This window comes from Vespa velutina, chromosome 1 (genome assembly GCF_912470025.1).
Source record: "Vespa velutina chromosome 1, iVesVel2.1, whole genome shotgun sequence".
Taxonomy (NCBI): Eukaryota; Metazoa; Arthropoda; class Insecta; order Hymenoptera; family Vespidae; genus Vespa; species Vespa velutina.
This window is the reverse complement of record NC_062188.1, coordinates 15,754,979-15,773,456: the sequence shown is the minus strand read 5'-3', so window position 1 is coordinate 15,773,456 and position 18,478 is coordinate 15,754,979. Positions and strand designations below refer to the sequence as shown.

The window sequence follows — 18,478 nt, the reverse complement described above, 5'->3', positions numbered from 1 at the left end:
TTTTATAATCGTGATGGCAAATTAATTGTTAGATCAAAGGGAAGATAAAAGCTTCGAATTCAATTACGACCGTTTTGACATATTCGATTATATCAAACTTACATTGATCATTCGTGTTATCGTACGACGATATTTTTTTGTAAATTTCTTATTATATATTTTTACTTTTAAATATATCATAATTTTAAAAAGGATAAATTTTCAATGTTACGATTTCTAATTGTTTCTAATCGATCTGTTTTTCTTTTCTTTCCATTCTTTTGTATCGATAGATGTAAAAAAAAAAAGGACAAAAGTTCTTACTCACGATACTGAAAAGGTCAAAGACAGAACGTGAAATATCGTGCTTTCACGCTAATGCAAGGAACGCGCCAACTTCTGGATGCGTCGATTTGTTATCACCGCACAGAGAGAGAGAGAGAGAGAGAGAGAGAGAGAGAGAGAGAAAGAGAGAGGTTGCCCTACTTAGAACTTATGTACTTCGCTTCGCTCTTCTCACAATCGGAAAGCAAAAACTCTATGATACATATCGAATAAGAAAATCTCAGTGATCACAATTGAAGAAATCCTAGGTAATTATTTACATCTTCAGAGATATTAAATAACGTGAGGTAAGACTCTTGATATCGTTTAAATCAATAATTAAATTAAACTATAAAAGATTTATAATAAAGTCGAGAAAGGTATTGTTACCTCGAAGTGGTCGTAATTTCAAATAAAAGGAAAAAGACTTTAATAGCTTTAAAGAAAGAAATAGGATTGTTTCGAATAACATTAGGTAATTACCGTGAAACACAAACAATGGTAACGAACGAGCGAAAAGTCGATGGTAGCTGAAACAAGAAACGCAAGAAATGCAACTAGTAGTAACAATTTAAACCTACAGTACACACGCTTGACAGAAAACAAACAAAAAAAAAAAAAGTAGTACTTTGAAGAGTAAATTTACTGTTGTCTTTGTTACAAACTCTGCCCGTTTTGCTAACAATCGTTATCCGTAGCACACTTCGATTCAGATAAAAACAACAAAATTGTACTCCACCGTCGGTCGTTTCTTTAACAAAAATTTGTCCGTCTATATGTTGTATTTACAATGATACAAAGCGAAATTCATTAATTTTTCAAAACGTTCTATAACTTTGAAATTACACGAACATAAATAATATATATATATATATATATATATATATGTGTGTGTGTTTTCAATATTATTTCGTTTTCTAAAATAAAATAAATTGTTAATTTCTATTTAAAGATTAATAATTCCAAAGTATAAATTATACTTAACGTGTATAACTACTATCAATTCTAATATAATTAAGTATTACTTATAAAAGTAATTATATTTATACTAGTATAAATTATAATAAAAATATTGTAGCTAATAAATATTATCTATCTTATATTGATATAAATATATTACTGTTAGTATCAAATTGTATGATCTTTTTTTCAAAGACGAAAATATAAATTAGATCAAACAAAGGATCAAATAAAATCATGAAATGAATGAAGTGTTTCTTTTATATACGGAAAAGTATGATAGATTCTAATAGATTTGACGACGACAAAAATGAAATCTTTTAGAAATGCTGATATTCTGTCGAATATCGATAGATAACGAACTCCAACGCGAGCATGAACTTTTGAAAAATGAGATCTCACAAGATTTTTACTACGATCTCGATTGTCACAAAGATCATGTCACTTTGGTATTCACAAAACGAGGTATGCGATACTCTCGTCCTTTAAAAGATATTAAAGCAGCAACAATGGAACAAAGAAAGAGACAAGATCGAAGAAATACATACATACATACGAAGATATCTGGACAATACTGAAATGCTTTCAACTTACCAACGATTTATCTCTTGCTATTTCGATTCAATATGAATTCTTTTGTCGTACACCATACACTTTTTATTCTATCCTTTTTATAACGTTAAACGTCTTTCGAGATAACGCTTTTGAAGCTTTTACAATATTTCAAAAGAAATTCTTCGAAAAAATCGAGACGTTCGAAATATCAACGTAAGTATCATTTAATAAATCCCGAAGATTCGATTAATCTATACTCATCGAATGAAACAATTTATAATACGAAATGAGATTATAAATCCAAACTCCAATATTTAAATTCAATATCGAAACAATGATGAAATTTTTATTAAAATTCTGTTAAAATTCCTTCGGTTCTTCTAATTTAATATACGATCGATTAAAAGTTTAATTAACATCGAGCAATTCCGAGATATAATGAAGGAGGAAGAAGAAGAAGAAGAAACTTTTGTCTGAATAGGGATTCAGCAAAAACTAAGTTAATAAACCTGAAAGTAAATAAATTTAAGATCCATACAAATTAAAAATAAAACTGTAATCGGGACATACGATCTTTCGATATTATATATATATATATATATGTATGATTAAAGAAGACTATAATTGTTGTGGAATTAAAAGTTTTCGCGCTTGCTTCCGTGAAGAATTATTCGTATAAAAAAAAAAAAAAAAAGAAAAAAAAAAATCTTTTATCACTACACTTTGAAAACGTATAAAGATTAAATTCAAATAAATTCAAAAGTTCAATCGAAACCAAGCGATCTTTATAGAAATGATTGAACTTGGCAGCTTATCGAAAGGATTGAAGAAAAAGGAGGATTTTTTTTTTTTTTTTTTTTTTTTTTATATCGTTCAACCACAAAAGCAGTGCGTATAGTACTGAATATCATCAAGCATGTCACGTTTCTGTGAGTTAAGAGTTTTCCTTCTCATCCACTCAATCTTCCACACGTTTACCCTCAACCAACGTCTGTTACAATCGATGTCTATCAAGCACAATATATTATATAATAGTTAGATATCCGTATATATTATATATATATATATATATATATATATATACATTATGTATATAAATATACATACATATATATATATATATAAATATATTATGTACGTATAATAACCGATAATAATCACACAATATAATCAAGAAACGGATTTTCGCTTAAATTCAATTTCGATAACGTATATACATATAGTAGGTACCTTTGTTAAACGAAACAAGAATGAACGAGCATAGAATTTCAATTTCCATTTGGAAAATGAAAAACTAAGAGACGAGAGAGTAGAACGAAACTAAAAATAGACTATACCAAGAGTTTTATCTTTAAAAGAACATTCAAAAGTATAGATGTGTACGTATATGTGTACATGTGAATGTGTATATATGGGTGTGAGAATGAGTGAAGAATTACCTTATATCAGGCTTTCTGAATTTCTCGTCGACACTGATGAGATTTGACACAATAAGGGCACTATTATTAGCTATAAGAAAAGAATCGCGTGTTCTTTTCTCGTTTTTACTATTATCGTTAAGATTAGTGATCGGACGTGTTATCGTCGATATAATGGCGATTACTTAATCGATTTCATTTTCACGATCAATCGAATCTCTTATACATTTCTATATTTAAAGGCGAAAGTACGAGAACCAATCATTTCGGATAACAATCAAACATTTGTATTACTAGTCGAGATTATTTCAGTTTGATCGCTTGAGAGGTCAATATTTGATTAAGCTACTCACATTATTTCAAAGCATAGTTAAGAACTTAACGATGGATTAATGAATTAGAAACTCATATGAAACCACCCAACTATCGTATGTTACAAAGATTATAATTTAATCCTTACATCGGCTTGCGAAATAGAAATTAATCATTTCCATGAATATTACATCGTAATGTATTACTACAGAAAGGATCATGATTAATGAATTATTTCGTTATTTCAGTTATTCCTTTTTCTTCGAAAGGAATGGTAAATATTTTATTTACTTATCCGTATCGTAAACTAGGTGATAAAACAAATGATTCTCATGCTCAAACGTATTAATATTTCGTTTTGCACATATCATAGTCAAGTGCTATAACAATAACGTACGATTCATACGTCATACATACGTATATGTAGGTATATACTTTTCTTCTTTTTCCTTTTCTTTTTTTTGTTTTGTTTTTCTTTTTTGCATAAAAAATTATATCACAAAATGTTGCCTAATCTAATTTACATTGAAATAGTTCGAATATATTCCTATGAAATGAAACGTTCTATTTTGAAGAGCGAACGAAAAGATTTGTACCTCCTGCGTACATAAAAACTATTCGCAAAGGAAAGGTAAAAATAAATGTGGCGATTATTTACGTTCGTATATTACTCTTCGGTGAGCAGGCTCGATATACGCCTAGAAAAACAAACCGAAGAAAGAATAAAGTATGTTTGACCTACATATTTCGCAGTTACCCTATCTATTCGTGATAAGTTTGTCACTCTTAAAGATCGGATGTAGAAGATCGTAAAATTGATGTCAAGAAGTCTTCTATGCGAAGTGCTCTCTCAAAAGGCACTTCAATGTCTCTAACACTTGACAGCTATGCACAAGAGAGATCCGCAAACTGAAATGACAGCTAAGTTTTATACCTTACGTTATGAGAACATACCATTTTGAAACATTTACATATTATTTTTATCGACCTCGATTTCAGTTTTACATCAGAAATATAGAAATAATATAATTATGTATTATAATTGTGTCTGTGTTGCGTCTAAATCACGTTTAACTTAACGAGAAAAAACGAAACTTAACTTTAAGTTAAACATTAAAAAAGAGAGAAAGAGAGAGAGAGAGAGAGAGAAAGAGAGAGAGAGAGAGAGAGAGAGAGAGAGAGAGAAAGGAAACAAAAGAAAAAGGAAACAGCTATCGATTCGTCGAATTTTGAATTTCTTAATATATAAAGAACAATAATAAACTCATCGTTATGACTGATTGTCCTTCGCTATTAATGTCATTTAGATTTACATAAATCATTAACGAAACGTTGAATAATTATTTACACAAGCGTTCGTTATCATTGTCCTTAGAAATAACACAGATTTATCAATTTATCAAAAATAACTTTTTATTTAAATGTACTGTTTAAAACATATTCATCATTATAAATTTCTATGTCATATCTTTTGTATAAAGAAACACCTGCTTTCCTTATTACGCAAGATAGTACGGCGTAACATTGATATTCTTATAACCAGGCATAATCATAATAATAATATATTTTTCTCATAAAATACGATGCTATATATTCCCTTTTTAATTAACACTAATTATAAATGCTTTGTTTCTTCGTACTATAATGAAAGAAAAAAAAAAAAAAAAAAAGAAAGAAAGAAAAAATTTAGTTTAATATATTCATAATCGTTGGATGTATACCTAAACATAATTCCGTTGATCTACATAAATTCATAATGCAAAATATTTAATAACTTCATTGAACTCATTACATTAACTAATTAGAACTCATTAGAATATGAAAAATTTATCGTCGTTTTTTAACTCTCGTAATCCTAACGGTTCGAGTAATAGAGTCCACTGAAGCTCTTAACACATTTTCATATTTTATTACATTGAATAGTATCAAAAAGAAAATTTATTGAGACACGATACCTATATAGTCCCTCGTTAATGTCCATGGAAAAATATACTTTTGAAAAAAAAAAAGAAAAAGGAAAGCAAAATGTAATAAAAACGGGACAAGGTTTTACTGTAACACCTGAGCACTAATTTGGTAATGGCCATTAGAGCATGCTTACGATACAATCAAAGTTATATTATCGATGTATCATTGATATTTCACGATACCGTCCTGTTTCTATCTAGTACGCACGAAAGGCCGCAATGACACGATTAGGTCAAAAGTTCAGCCACCAACGAAGAATCAGGATGCTACTTTGACGTAATCCGCAAGATATACATCGTCGTTATGTCATTAATGAGTAATAAATGTAAAAAGTTAAATATATAATCCACGCAGATATTTGAATAAATGTATGTAAACTTCTTCTCCTTTGTCTTCTTCTTTAATAAGAAGTAAAACGACTTATCTATTAATTATATTAATTAATATAATTATATTGGCTAAGGAAAAACAAATGTAACATATCGATCGGTCCTTTTTTTTATTTTCAAAGATACGAATGTTATATAAAATACTAGCGTGAATGTTTAAGGATAAAATCCCATAAATATATCTAAATCGAATTTCTCTTGGATCAGGTCGACGAAAAATAAAATTATTTTATATCTCTATGTAGAAACACTATTACGCCGGAAAACTAAATTTATTCAACGCAACACAGTACGAATTCAACGTTGTTAAGTGAATCTTGGTGTAGAATGAAAAGTCTCTGGTGGAGGAACCAAAAGGCAAATATCGTGTTATATTTTATCTCTCCTCGCTTGAATCGTTATCTTTTGTGATATTTCTTTAGTTCTATCTTATCTTTTTAGTTTTTATTGTGATATAAAAAATTTTATACTAAAAGAAAGAAAGGAAGAAAGAGAGTGAGAGAGAGAGAGAGAGAGAGAGAGAGGCAAGAATACATTATTGTCGATAAAATTATATTCGAATTGTAATATATAAGAAACTTTGTAAATCACACCATTCTACGAGGTCAAAAGTTCACCGGTTCATCCGCAGTAACAGCTGGTTGAACGTTCGGACCTATAATTCAATTAGTAAACGTTGATAAATAAAAAAGCGCGAAGGTTTTAAATATTCTAATTCATAAATGCGAGCTTAATAAATATAACACTTTAATGTGAATATAAGCTCTTATTTATTCTCTTCTTGCAAATACATACATATACGTGCGTACATCAGCTTTGACTTTGTTCCCTTTGAAAAGGTTTTCTCAATAAACCTTGGGGCAAAAGTTACATTACTCGTTTCGTGTCGATTATCACTTGCTCCTACGTTTGACATTTTCCTATGCTCTAAATGCAACAGTTGCAGCGATCGACCGAGAGAATACATTTGGTTGCATGGACCAATATGGATCGATCGCAATGTATTCATGAACGTCGTAACAACAACCTGAGTATATTTCTTTTCCTTTATCAAATTATCGATGCCTTTGGTTAACAATAAATGAACAAACTTCGATAAACGTGCAATCGATATTTCAAAAACAATTGAACTAATAGAATTTTATTATCAACACGATAGACTTTAAAATTTAACTTTTTCTTCTGTTTTAATCGAGACTGTATTTTATTATTAACGAATTAATGACAAAATCGATATAGATAGAGCAACTTTGTTTAATCCGACCATTGAATTAATTAATATCGACTTAAATTCGTAATGCATAACAGATGCGAACGAATCAAGAGGATTTCTGTTTTATTGTTAAAACCAACCTTAATTTATCTCTCATGAAAATGAAGAGATATGTGGCTTATGTGAGATAAAAAATATAATAGGAAAAATATTTGTTTCGATGGTAATGTATTTATCGTTTTTTTTTTTGTCACAATGTTTCTACACGCTTTTCATTTCAACCGAAACAAAAGCAAATAAATTACATAATAACGTTTAACGAATTTCTCTCAGAGAATAAAAATATTGGATATATACTATACATATATTCTAAGACATAATAACTTTATGAAACATTAAATACTTTACAAATAATCCGTCTCTTTATTTCTATATATAATTAATAAATATTTAATATATATATATATATATATATATATATGTGTAATTAAAAAAAATTTTCTATGATCGAACTTCAGATATATGTAAATATTATCGCACTGTGTTAACAAATTTTGTTTACATATATTGACAAATAATAGAAATACGTTTGGTTAACCAACGCCATATCCACGGAAATTTCGAGGTTGTGGCTAACGACAGAGGAGATTACCATCTAGACCATGCCGTAGTTAATTCCATTGTAAGTTCTCTAATCTCATATAACTCAATTAATGGTGGATGCTGGGTAAAGGCGTTTGCTGTCTCTTATCTTCTATAACTCTATCCTAACAGAAAGTATAATGAGGGTAACGAAAATAACAATGTTAATTTGCGAAACAAAGAATTAAACAGTAAAATTTTCGACAAATTAATATGCTAATAGCATGTTTCTAATTATATAGTGAAGGAAAATGTATTTAATAAAACTTATATATTAATACATTTATAAAGGAAGAAAAATATAAGAAGATACTTAGAAATCTATCATAACAATTAACGACTAAATTGATTGACTTATCGGGACGGTCTTGAACGAACCTACAACAAGATATTTCGACAATATTGCCAAGAGCACAAATCGCTGTTACATGAACCATGTTACGGAAATTGTGTTAGTAACTACGATGTACCATGGGTGAAATCTGCAAAATCCATTTTGGGGGCAGTTAACGCTAACGAGCCATCAAGACGAAACGAGAAATGAAAAGGTAAGATGAGTAATGTTGAAACATCGAATGATCGTAATATCGATTTTTCGTGAACATCGAACTGACAAATCAAAGAATTAAATAGGGAGAGAGAGAGAGAAAGAGAGAAAACGGATTTGAACTTCTCTTGCATTAATGGATCAATTAAAATAAAAAATATCTATTACGTAATATCATCAATAGATTCGAATCCAAGCCGATCATCATTGGTTCTTTATAATTATGCTCGTTAATTTTATTCTAGAACGACTGACGATCTAAATGGGAATAAAATTAAAAACAACACTATCGTCCTAATAATTAATATTGTAACATCGTAAGATATCGCATTACCAATGTCCTATATATATTATATTTATAGTATAATACAAGTGAGATTAGTTATCTAAATAAAAAAAAGAAGCATTTAAGTATTCCTCAAGGGCTACGAGAATTTCCCATTACGGAAATTCTTACGTTAATCGATAATCTCTATTGTGAACTATTTAAGTTAAGTAATTATTGCATAAACTATAATATTATCCATGTATATACGTTAAAACAAAATTATATTCTATTCTTTTATAAACATCATCCTTTATATCATTTTTATTCATTATTTCTTTTTATAAATTTATCATGTATTTTATTGTATGAGATTTTGAAATTATTCGAAGAAAAGTTCGTTCGAAAAGCATTATGAAAAACGATTGTTTTATTTCTTATCAACTACTCACATATATCAACCTGCCTGCACTTTTCTGATATTCTTTTTCTTTCTTTCTTCTTCTATTGTTTATAGCAGAAGAGACGACACTCCATATATAACATGCAATATTCCAGTTGTCTACCAACACTCAACTCCGGCGAAACAACCGGAGACGGGTTGTTCAAAATGGCGCGTGGAGATTCACCATATAGGGATTCCTAAATATATATGCATATGATCGTGGTAGGAGAAGCGTCGAATGCAAATAACCTTTACGTCAGTAAGCTGTCACGAATGGTTGCGAGTTAAACGGGGAGTGATTTCAGAATGTTTTCTCTCACTTTTTGGTTATCATCGTCAACGGAAGCTTCTACTTCCGGTCGATATATTCAGGCTACTGCCAACGAGAGACCTTTCAAATACCTTAACTAAGTTTTCAGCTGTATAATTGTGCAACATTGATTGTAGCAGCACGAAAGTATACATATGTATACGTACTATAGATTATATATACGGCTAAGGTTCTTTAAACTTTTTATACACGGAAATGCACGTTCGTAAAGGACTTCTAAACTCGCCTAAAGTAAACGTGATCACGTAACTCTTTCATTACGTGCTGGTTTTATATTACCAATGAAAAAAATACTAAGCTTTATTTGTCATGTTAAATCACAATTTATATCGTCTATTCATTATATTCTCCCCCGTAAATATATTTTTACTAGCAATTTATCGAAAAAAAAAGAAAAAAAATAGATAATAAATAAGAGAGGGTGAGAGAGAAAAATAAATATATTCAATGCTTTCGCAACATTTCTATTATCTAACATCGCAATAAAAAGAATGATTCATTTGGAAAAGTTGAATACAGACAAATCGATATACCAATAGGTACATGTAAATCCTTTCCATTTTCGCAGTTAATCCTGCTTTCTCTATTCTAGTTTCTCTCTCATTCCGCATCCATCATCGAACGATCTCGTCGAATGAGTTGCGTCTGACTAGTACGAGTCAACACTACTGCCAATTGGAAAACGCAACGAGTAACAACTATGTTTCTCGTCGATTCTATGTCGCTTTTGGTTCTCTCTATGATGAAATCGATGTGGATATACTAACGTGAAAAATCAATAAAAAGAACGTCGAACGTTCGAATAAACAATTACTTTTTCCCTACATTGACTAATTCTACTAATTCATGAGATAATTCTTATACGAGGTTACGTATTGAAATATAATTAATAATGAAAATCTCGTATAGAGAATTTGACGCTTTAGTTGATGTTTCTGTACTTCGTAACGTTCCTGCAACATGTACCGGCTGCTGCTGGCTAGCCATTGTATCATTATACAGCAGGAAGTTACGATGAGTAACACCCGAGATGAACCACCCGCCTCTATGCTTGCTTTAGTTCCCCAAATGAAACACTTTCACCGTTATCGTAATAAATATTGGAAAGAAAACTCATGCTATTCGTACTACGTTAGACGCTATCAGAAATGACAAGAAAAGAACATTAATTCAAATTCTTTCCATTGAACTCTGTTCGTCTTTCCGATGAAGAAAAAAGGGGGGAAAAAAAATAAAAAAATAAAAAAAAAAAAGAAGAAAAAAGGAAAATAAAAAGAAAAAAGATCACTTTTCAAAAATTGTCTATACAGTAATATACTATATTTGTAAAATTCTCTATAGAGTGATCATTCCGTCGTCAAAATCTTTAGTTTCGTTAGAGACTCTTATTGCTTTTAATATCTTCCCACGCAAACTCGTATTCCCTTTTTCATTTTATACGAAATAAAATCGTCGAACTTTATTCTCTAATTTTTATACGTTCCTCACGGAAACGCAATATCAATGTCACGAGATATTTCGTGATACGTAGCTAATACAAAGAAAAAGGTCAGACCGCGTCATTACAAAAGGAAAGTCAACGATATGACCTTACGATAGGACCGTGTCGATCGTCGTTCAATCGAGACAACGCGGATCACGATAGTGTCGTCTCTCTTCCATCGTACCTTCATACCCATATAAAGCCCTTCGAGCTCACAGCGGGTTTTCTCAAGGTCTAATAAGTCCTTCCCATCAATTTGCTTCCTTCACCAACACCCTTCTCCATTCGCTCTTCTTCCCCTTTTGTTCGTCTCCGCACTCGATCGTACATCACCTCGTAACTGTGGCTCCTGTGAAAGCTTTCTACCAATCGAACGATCGTTTTCAAAGAAGTATACGGTCGCATCGTTCAAATCGATTGCCACCGATTATACTCAAATCCATTACTCTCGCGTACAGATTTTCTGAACGTTTCAACTAATCGATACGACACTGATCTTCGAACGTTGTTTCTTTCAACGAAGAAGGACAAAAAAAAAAAAGAAAGGAAAAAAGAAAAGTAACGTAAATAAGTAAAGTTTGCATTTACGAAGACCCAGAGTGAAACGCAGAAAAATCCATTACGTTTCACATTGATACAGGATGGACCAAAAGTTCCTAAGTGAGTTTAAAAATCAATTAGGGAACTTTTCTTGAAACTTGTTAAACTTGTAATTAGGCTTAGTTTTATAATCTAGAAAAAAAAAATATATATATATATATATATACCTAAAAGATAAACCTAAAAAGTCTCGACAAAGATTGATGGATTTTGTAAAATTATCTAAGTACATTTGGCCAACCCTCTTTGAATATAACATATATATAGTAAATATAATTTAATTGATGCGAAATGTAAATTGAATATCTTTCATTATAACAAATTACTCATAAAAATACGTCTACGAGGAAATGAGCATCGATTTTTTTATCTAGAAAAAAGTTTTTTTTAGCAAAACGAACGTACAAAATGCAAACCGTTGAGGAGTTTCCAAAGTTAATACGTTTCAACACGGCCGCGGGCAAATTTATGCACCATACGAATTCATAATAACCGTTATACTTTTTCCTGTTATTTTATTCGCCATTCCAAAAATGACACGTTTCCTGGGCTAATTGGATTTCTCGAGGTTCGTCGAAAAGGTCTAGAAAAGTCAAATATCGGAACGCAAAAGTTACCTTGGTATTTAATCACACGTGATAGAACTAAATGGATGAAGGACGATCGTGTGAAATAAAAACACACGCGTACGGGCACACACACACACACGCGCAAATATGCATGCACACGCACGCACACATAGAGAAAAAGAATTTTATCTCCCGATAAAATGTAAACTCTCGCGCCCGATCGATCAATAATATTATTTATACGATAAAACCCAATATTTAAGCTCGAATATATATCGCATATGTATATATATCGCATATGTATATATATCGCATATGTATATATATATATATATATATATATATATATATATATATATATATATATATATATATGTCTGTATATATATAGGAATACAGACATTTTAACAAATGTTCCTGTAGCGTTATCCTTCTTTTCCGAATAATTCTGATACCGTGTACATGTATTCACGTGTACATAAATACACGTGCATATACATACATACAAGCTCCATATCGTATATACGTATTGTGTGTGTGTGTGTGTGTGTGTGTGTGTGTGTGTATTCCAGTGATAAACGACCGCGTGTGTAATGTTCCACGGAAACCTTTTACTTCCACTTCTTCAGGATATTTACACGCATCTATAGACGTACACAATGGAACGAACATTTGCAAGGGATCGACCTCATTATTTGGCTAAAAGCTTCGCGTTACACCGAGATGATTCGTTGAAACAGCTTCGTGCTTGAGAAATCGAACAGAACACATCTAGCTAAATACATATGTACATATGTAGTAAACTATATATTTTGGAGGTAATTGTAAATACTTCAGAATAGTACAATCTCACATTTCGATTTAATTTCGATTTGATGTAAATACAGGGAGAGGTTAAAAGTTTTTTAATGATATTAGATAATCAATTCGCTCTTGTTCGAGACTTTTTAAAATAATTTTTTCTTTTTTCTTTTTTTTTTTTTTAGTCAAATCGTAAAATTACAAGCCAAATTTTTGTATAATTGCAAGATCTAATTATAAGCCTAAAAGGATTCAAAAATGTATAATTGATTTTAAAAAATCACTTAATAACTTTTTTAATTTGCCTGAAAACTTTTTATTACGACGATTTATACGTACGTAATAAATTATTGAACATTATTAGAATTAGTATAATATACCTAAGGACACTTTTGTTAATACGGTTCGGAAAATTGGTTGAAAGTTTGTTACAGGTAAAATCGCGCATACTGCTTCGCTAATTGTAAGTTCGAGAAAGGAATAAGCAGCAGTAAGGTGTTAATTGTATTTGACGCTTTACCGCGTTGCACGCTCGCTTGTCTCTCAAATGTTTGCATGGATAGTAAACAATCTTGCTTACGGCAGACACGCACACACATGAATACAATATACATGGCCAACCGCTTTGCATCTAAGCTAGAATACATGAGCGAGGACAAACGAATAATCAGAGCGGATGATACGTAAGCGAGTAGATATATATATATATATATATATATATATATATATATATATATATATATATATATATGTATGGATATAATCGTTGAAAAATAAGAAAAAATGTGTAATATAAAATAGAAATTTTAATTAATTCTCTTTGAATCCATTGCAATTTCATTGTTATTGAGAGAGAAAGAAAGAGAGAGAGAGAGAGAGAGAGAGAAGAGAAAAAACGAAAGAATAATATTCTCAAAAAATACAGAAGTATACATGGAAGCTGTGGATATTAATGCCTCGAGCGAAATCGATGACAATAATGTCGATCGCAACTAGAGTTTCGCAATATAGAAAATTATCATCTAAAAATTTTTGTCATACGACGAATTTTAAGAGCGTATATATATTGCTTGCTCGGAAGGCCACAGTCGATATATTCCTGCGATATTATATTCTCCGAGGATGTAAATAGGTTCTTTATATATAGCTTGATATCCTAGAAAATTGAATTTATCCTATCGTACCTTCGATATCTGCATGTAATATAAGCACAAAAATGATCTGCAAAGTGTGTGCATTCTTTTTTCTTTTTATCTTTTCTTTCTTCTTCTTTTTCTTTTATTTATAAAAACAACAAAATATATATCTATTTTGGATATGATCAGAAAATTTGAAAATATCAACGAAAGATTTAATTAACAAGGAAATAATATATATTCGATTAAAGATTTTTAATGTTTTATTCTAACGTCTATTATCATTATTTAACTTCTTAATTCTATCATATCTAAATACGTTTATTGAAATTGTGAATAATTAATTACGTGGATCGCATCCACTTATTTCAGTATATCCAAACACTATAGCATTGATTAATTTAAGAAATGGAAAATTTCAAAATTAAACCACTATCCAAGTTCTCGCGTCTATTTTCAAAGCTACTTATTCTACTACTTACGTGAATTGACTCGTATGCTACGTATAAAACGACTATCCTCGTAAAAAATTCACTTTGTATCAGAATGAACGATGCGGATACGGCCTAATTAAATTAATTATTTAACTGCCAATACGAAAGAGGCTATATATATATATATAAATATAAATATATATATATATATATATATATATATGTATGTATGTGTATGTATATATGTATATCGATCAATCACCGTCGGATTCATTTACGTTCGTAAAAGGCTTAAACGAACTGCCGGATTGACAGTTCGAAAAACGGAAAAATGAAACAAACTATGCGCTTTGCTGAAACTATTCCTCGATATTGTAAAATCTCATTCACATGTAACTAATCGTTAAATTCAACTGTTTTTACCTTTATTTCAAGTGAAAAAACTGGTTGTATCGTGTAAAAAAAAAAAAAGAAAAAGAAGAAGAATGATAGATATATAGATATAGATGGAGAAAGAGATAGAGAAAAAAAAAGTTAAACTATTAAATTCGAAAATTCGAAGTAAGATAAATTATCAGAAATACTTCGCCATTCTTGAATGAAGCTACAAAAAGGAAAAGCATTTGAGTTTGGTGGAAATGGGGATTCTAAAGGTGGTTCTTCATATTTCAAGGAGAGCTGAGATGAAATTCTTTTGCACGAACTAGAGAGAAAGAAAAGAAGACAAAGAAAGAAAAAGAAAGTAAACGGACCTCACGAGCAGGATAATGCAAGACGGAATGACGCGCCATCGTAGCACCGAGTGACTAATGATGGAGAAATCTTTTACGAACAATAATGATCATAAAAAGTAGATGAAAATATCTATGACGTTGGGATTCATCGACTTTTACTGATTGTGAGTTACTCTTTCCTCTTTCTACCCTCGTTGGAAGCGGATGAAATAGCAAAGAGCTAAATGTTCTAAGCATGCCCTTGAATCACACACACACATTGACACATGCGCGCGTGCACACACACACACACACACACACACACATTCATACACGAGACCCCTATTTAGTTTATAGATAACATGAACGACGGACAGTTCGCTAATTAATAGCACTAATTAAAAATGTTTCTATTGTTTGGCTCGTCGCGCCTTCACATTTTACAACAGTTATATTTTGTTAACTTTTCATCATTCATATTTCTGACACTTGAGAAAACTCATATGCATAACGATAAATATTAGCAATTGGTATTTTACATGAAAAATTTAAAACGATTATGGTCGTCAACAATGTTTACAGTAATTTAGGAAAGGATACGTCGATACGATCGGTGATTCTTCCAGCAAGCAAAAGGATCGTGTTACTATCATAAAATAGGGCCGTTCGATATATTTGATGTACATACATACACACATACATACATACAAATATACACACACATACATACATACATACATACATATAAAGATACATACGTAAAGCCTCAGTTAGGACATTTCTTTGTTCCTCTAATCGATTCGGTCGATAACGCGAGACACGCGCAAATTGTAGATAAAATGCGTTTAGGAATTCCGCCGATTCTCTTCCTCTCATTTATTCTTTACATCTATGTGTGTGTATATATTTTTTTAAATATAATATATATATATATATTATATGTATATATATATATATTATATATATCGACGATAAACTACAGGGCAACTATGTATTTTCTTAATGATTCACTCAAGTATTAAAATGAAATCAACTCATAGACCTTCATTGTCGTTTATAATCGAGAAACTTTAGTTCGTTTAGTTCGCAATTAGCACAGTTGAGAATACCTATGTTCATAGATTGTCAAAAGGTTTCGAAAAGATATAGATAGAAAGATAAAGAGAAAGAGAGAAAGAGAGAGAGAGAGAGAGAGAGAGAGAGAGAGAGAGAGAGAGAGAGAGAGAGAGAGAGAGAGAAAGAAGACGAATGAGTGAATGATAGAGAAAAGAGACAGAGAGAGAGAGAGAGAAAGAGAGAGAGAGAGAGAGAGGAAGAGAGAGAGAAATGAAGAAGAATAACTACAAAGAAGAAGAAATAAAAAAATGTGGGAAAGTCATTAAGGAGTTTGATAATACCAATCGAGGAGAGAACCCACAAAATTATAATTCAAAGTACAAAGTAGATAATTCACCATTTTGCGACGAATATTATAAAGATCGTATTTTACGAGAGATCCATATATACTCTAGTGTATTCTATCTTCTAGATATTAAGTGTGTATGTATGTATATGTGTATATGTATGTTTGTATATATGTATGTATGTATGTATGTATGTTTGTATATATGTTTGTATATATGTATGTATGTATGTATGTATGTATGTATGTATGTATGTATGTATGTATGTATGTATGTATGTATGTTTGTATGTATGTATGTATGTATGTATGTATGTATGTATGTATGTATGTATGTATGTATGTATGTATGTATGTATGTATGTATGTTTGTATGTATGTATGTATGTATGTATGTATGTATGTATGTGTATATAGCTACACCATTAATCGGAGATAACAGTAAAAGTTTTCACTTAACCAAAGCTCTCATCGATAATATATTCATGTCTATCGTATCCGTTAAGTAACTTTTAGATGATAAATACTCCTTACGTGTGTATTAGAACTTTCACGGATAATTGTGAGGTTTATTGTACGTATTTATATCTAGTATGTATATAGTTATCTATGTTATCTAGCTATATATAGTTACGCATATTTATCCATTAAAAAAAAAAAAAAGAAAAAGAAAAAAAATTATTAAATTATTAAAAATTATTAAACACATTACGATAATTATTGTGCCAAATGATTCGCATTAACCTATAATTATTAAGTTGCCAATTAATGATTTATTCGAATATTTATGTATCAGAAACATAAGCCGTTTTAATCGCGTTACGGAAGAACTTACATGTCATTTTGATTAGCCGTTATTATATATTGTATTGCGCCCTGCCTTTAATTATCGGGTGAATGAACTAAATGCAAAACACACAGAGAAACATAAATTTCTCGTATACTTTATATAATGGCAAAAATGCAATAAAACGCATATGAGAAACATACGAAAGCGGATATAAAGTAAACAAATTACTTCCATGAGTATTTTACGTATACATTGAAGCGCGTGTTTGTATATCATGGGATAGAATTTACAAAAAAATGCATACGTAAAAATAAGGATACTCATTTAGGAATAAATTATTAAGGAATAAATTAATAGACGAAAAAGCAAACTTATTACTTAGAAATGTTCGTACGTTTAAACGCGTAATGATTGTCAGCTTTCGTTGATTGCTATTCCGTTTATCAAAAAATTCACATGTTAATTTATCTGCGAACAATGCTATTCAAAGCACGTATTCGGCGAAAATATTACATTTGTACATGTATATGTATATGTATATGTATATGTATATGTATATGTATATGTATATGTATATGTATATGTATATGTATATGTTAATGTATACGTATACCATATGTACACACACACATACACACATATAATGTGACTACTGTTATAATACTATGAATATAAAAAAAAAATATATAAGAATGATTATAAAACTTAAAAAATTTTAATAACAATAATTACCTTAAATGTAGCATATATATATATATATATATATATATATATATATATATATATATATATATATAAATATTGAATACTCGTGGTCAAAACAAAACTTACCGGATCGTCGTATAACTGCTATGACAGAGGCTCGCCTCCTCTCACCAACTACGGCACCACTACTGATAACAAAATCAAACCGCATACGCGCCGTAGCACCGACGCCATTAGTGCTGCCACCTATGCGCGACTATCGATGCGCCGTAACGTACGCCTTCTTGGAGGTAAAGATAAAAAGAAAAACAAACAAAATAGATAAGAAATTTCTATAACAAAATTACAAAATATGTACTGATAAATTTGTAAAATTTATTGATTAATATAATTAAGAAAAATATGAAGAGATTATTAAAAATATTAATGCACCTATGAAAGTAATCGCGTGAAAAAAATAAAAAATGAACAAAAATTTGAAAATCATTAGATATACA

At 30.3% G+C, this 18,478-nt stretch overlaps 1 protein-coding gene across 6 annotated transcripts in view; it reads right to left on the bottom strand.

Annotated features, from left to right (window-relative positions):
- Nucleotides 1–18,478, bottom strand: part of LOC124953580 (protein qui-1) — a 58,097-nt gene that overhangs the window by 39,244 nt on the left and 375 nt on the right. For 3 of the 6 annotated variants that reach the window (XM_047505197.1, XM_047505206.1, XM_047505143.1), the window contains exon 2: nucleotides 18,108–18,261. The gene's annotated coding sequence lies outside the window, so the exon portion shown is untranslated. Of the gene's footprint in view, nucleotides 1–9,024; nucleotides 9,206–11,015; nucleotides 11,166–18,107; nucleotides 18,265–18,478 lie in introns of those variants that run through there. The other 3 variants (XM_047505152.1, XM_047505162.1, XM_047505178.1) reach the window with 3 other exon arrangements.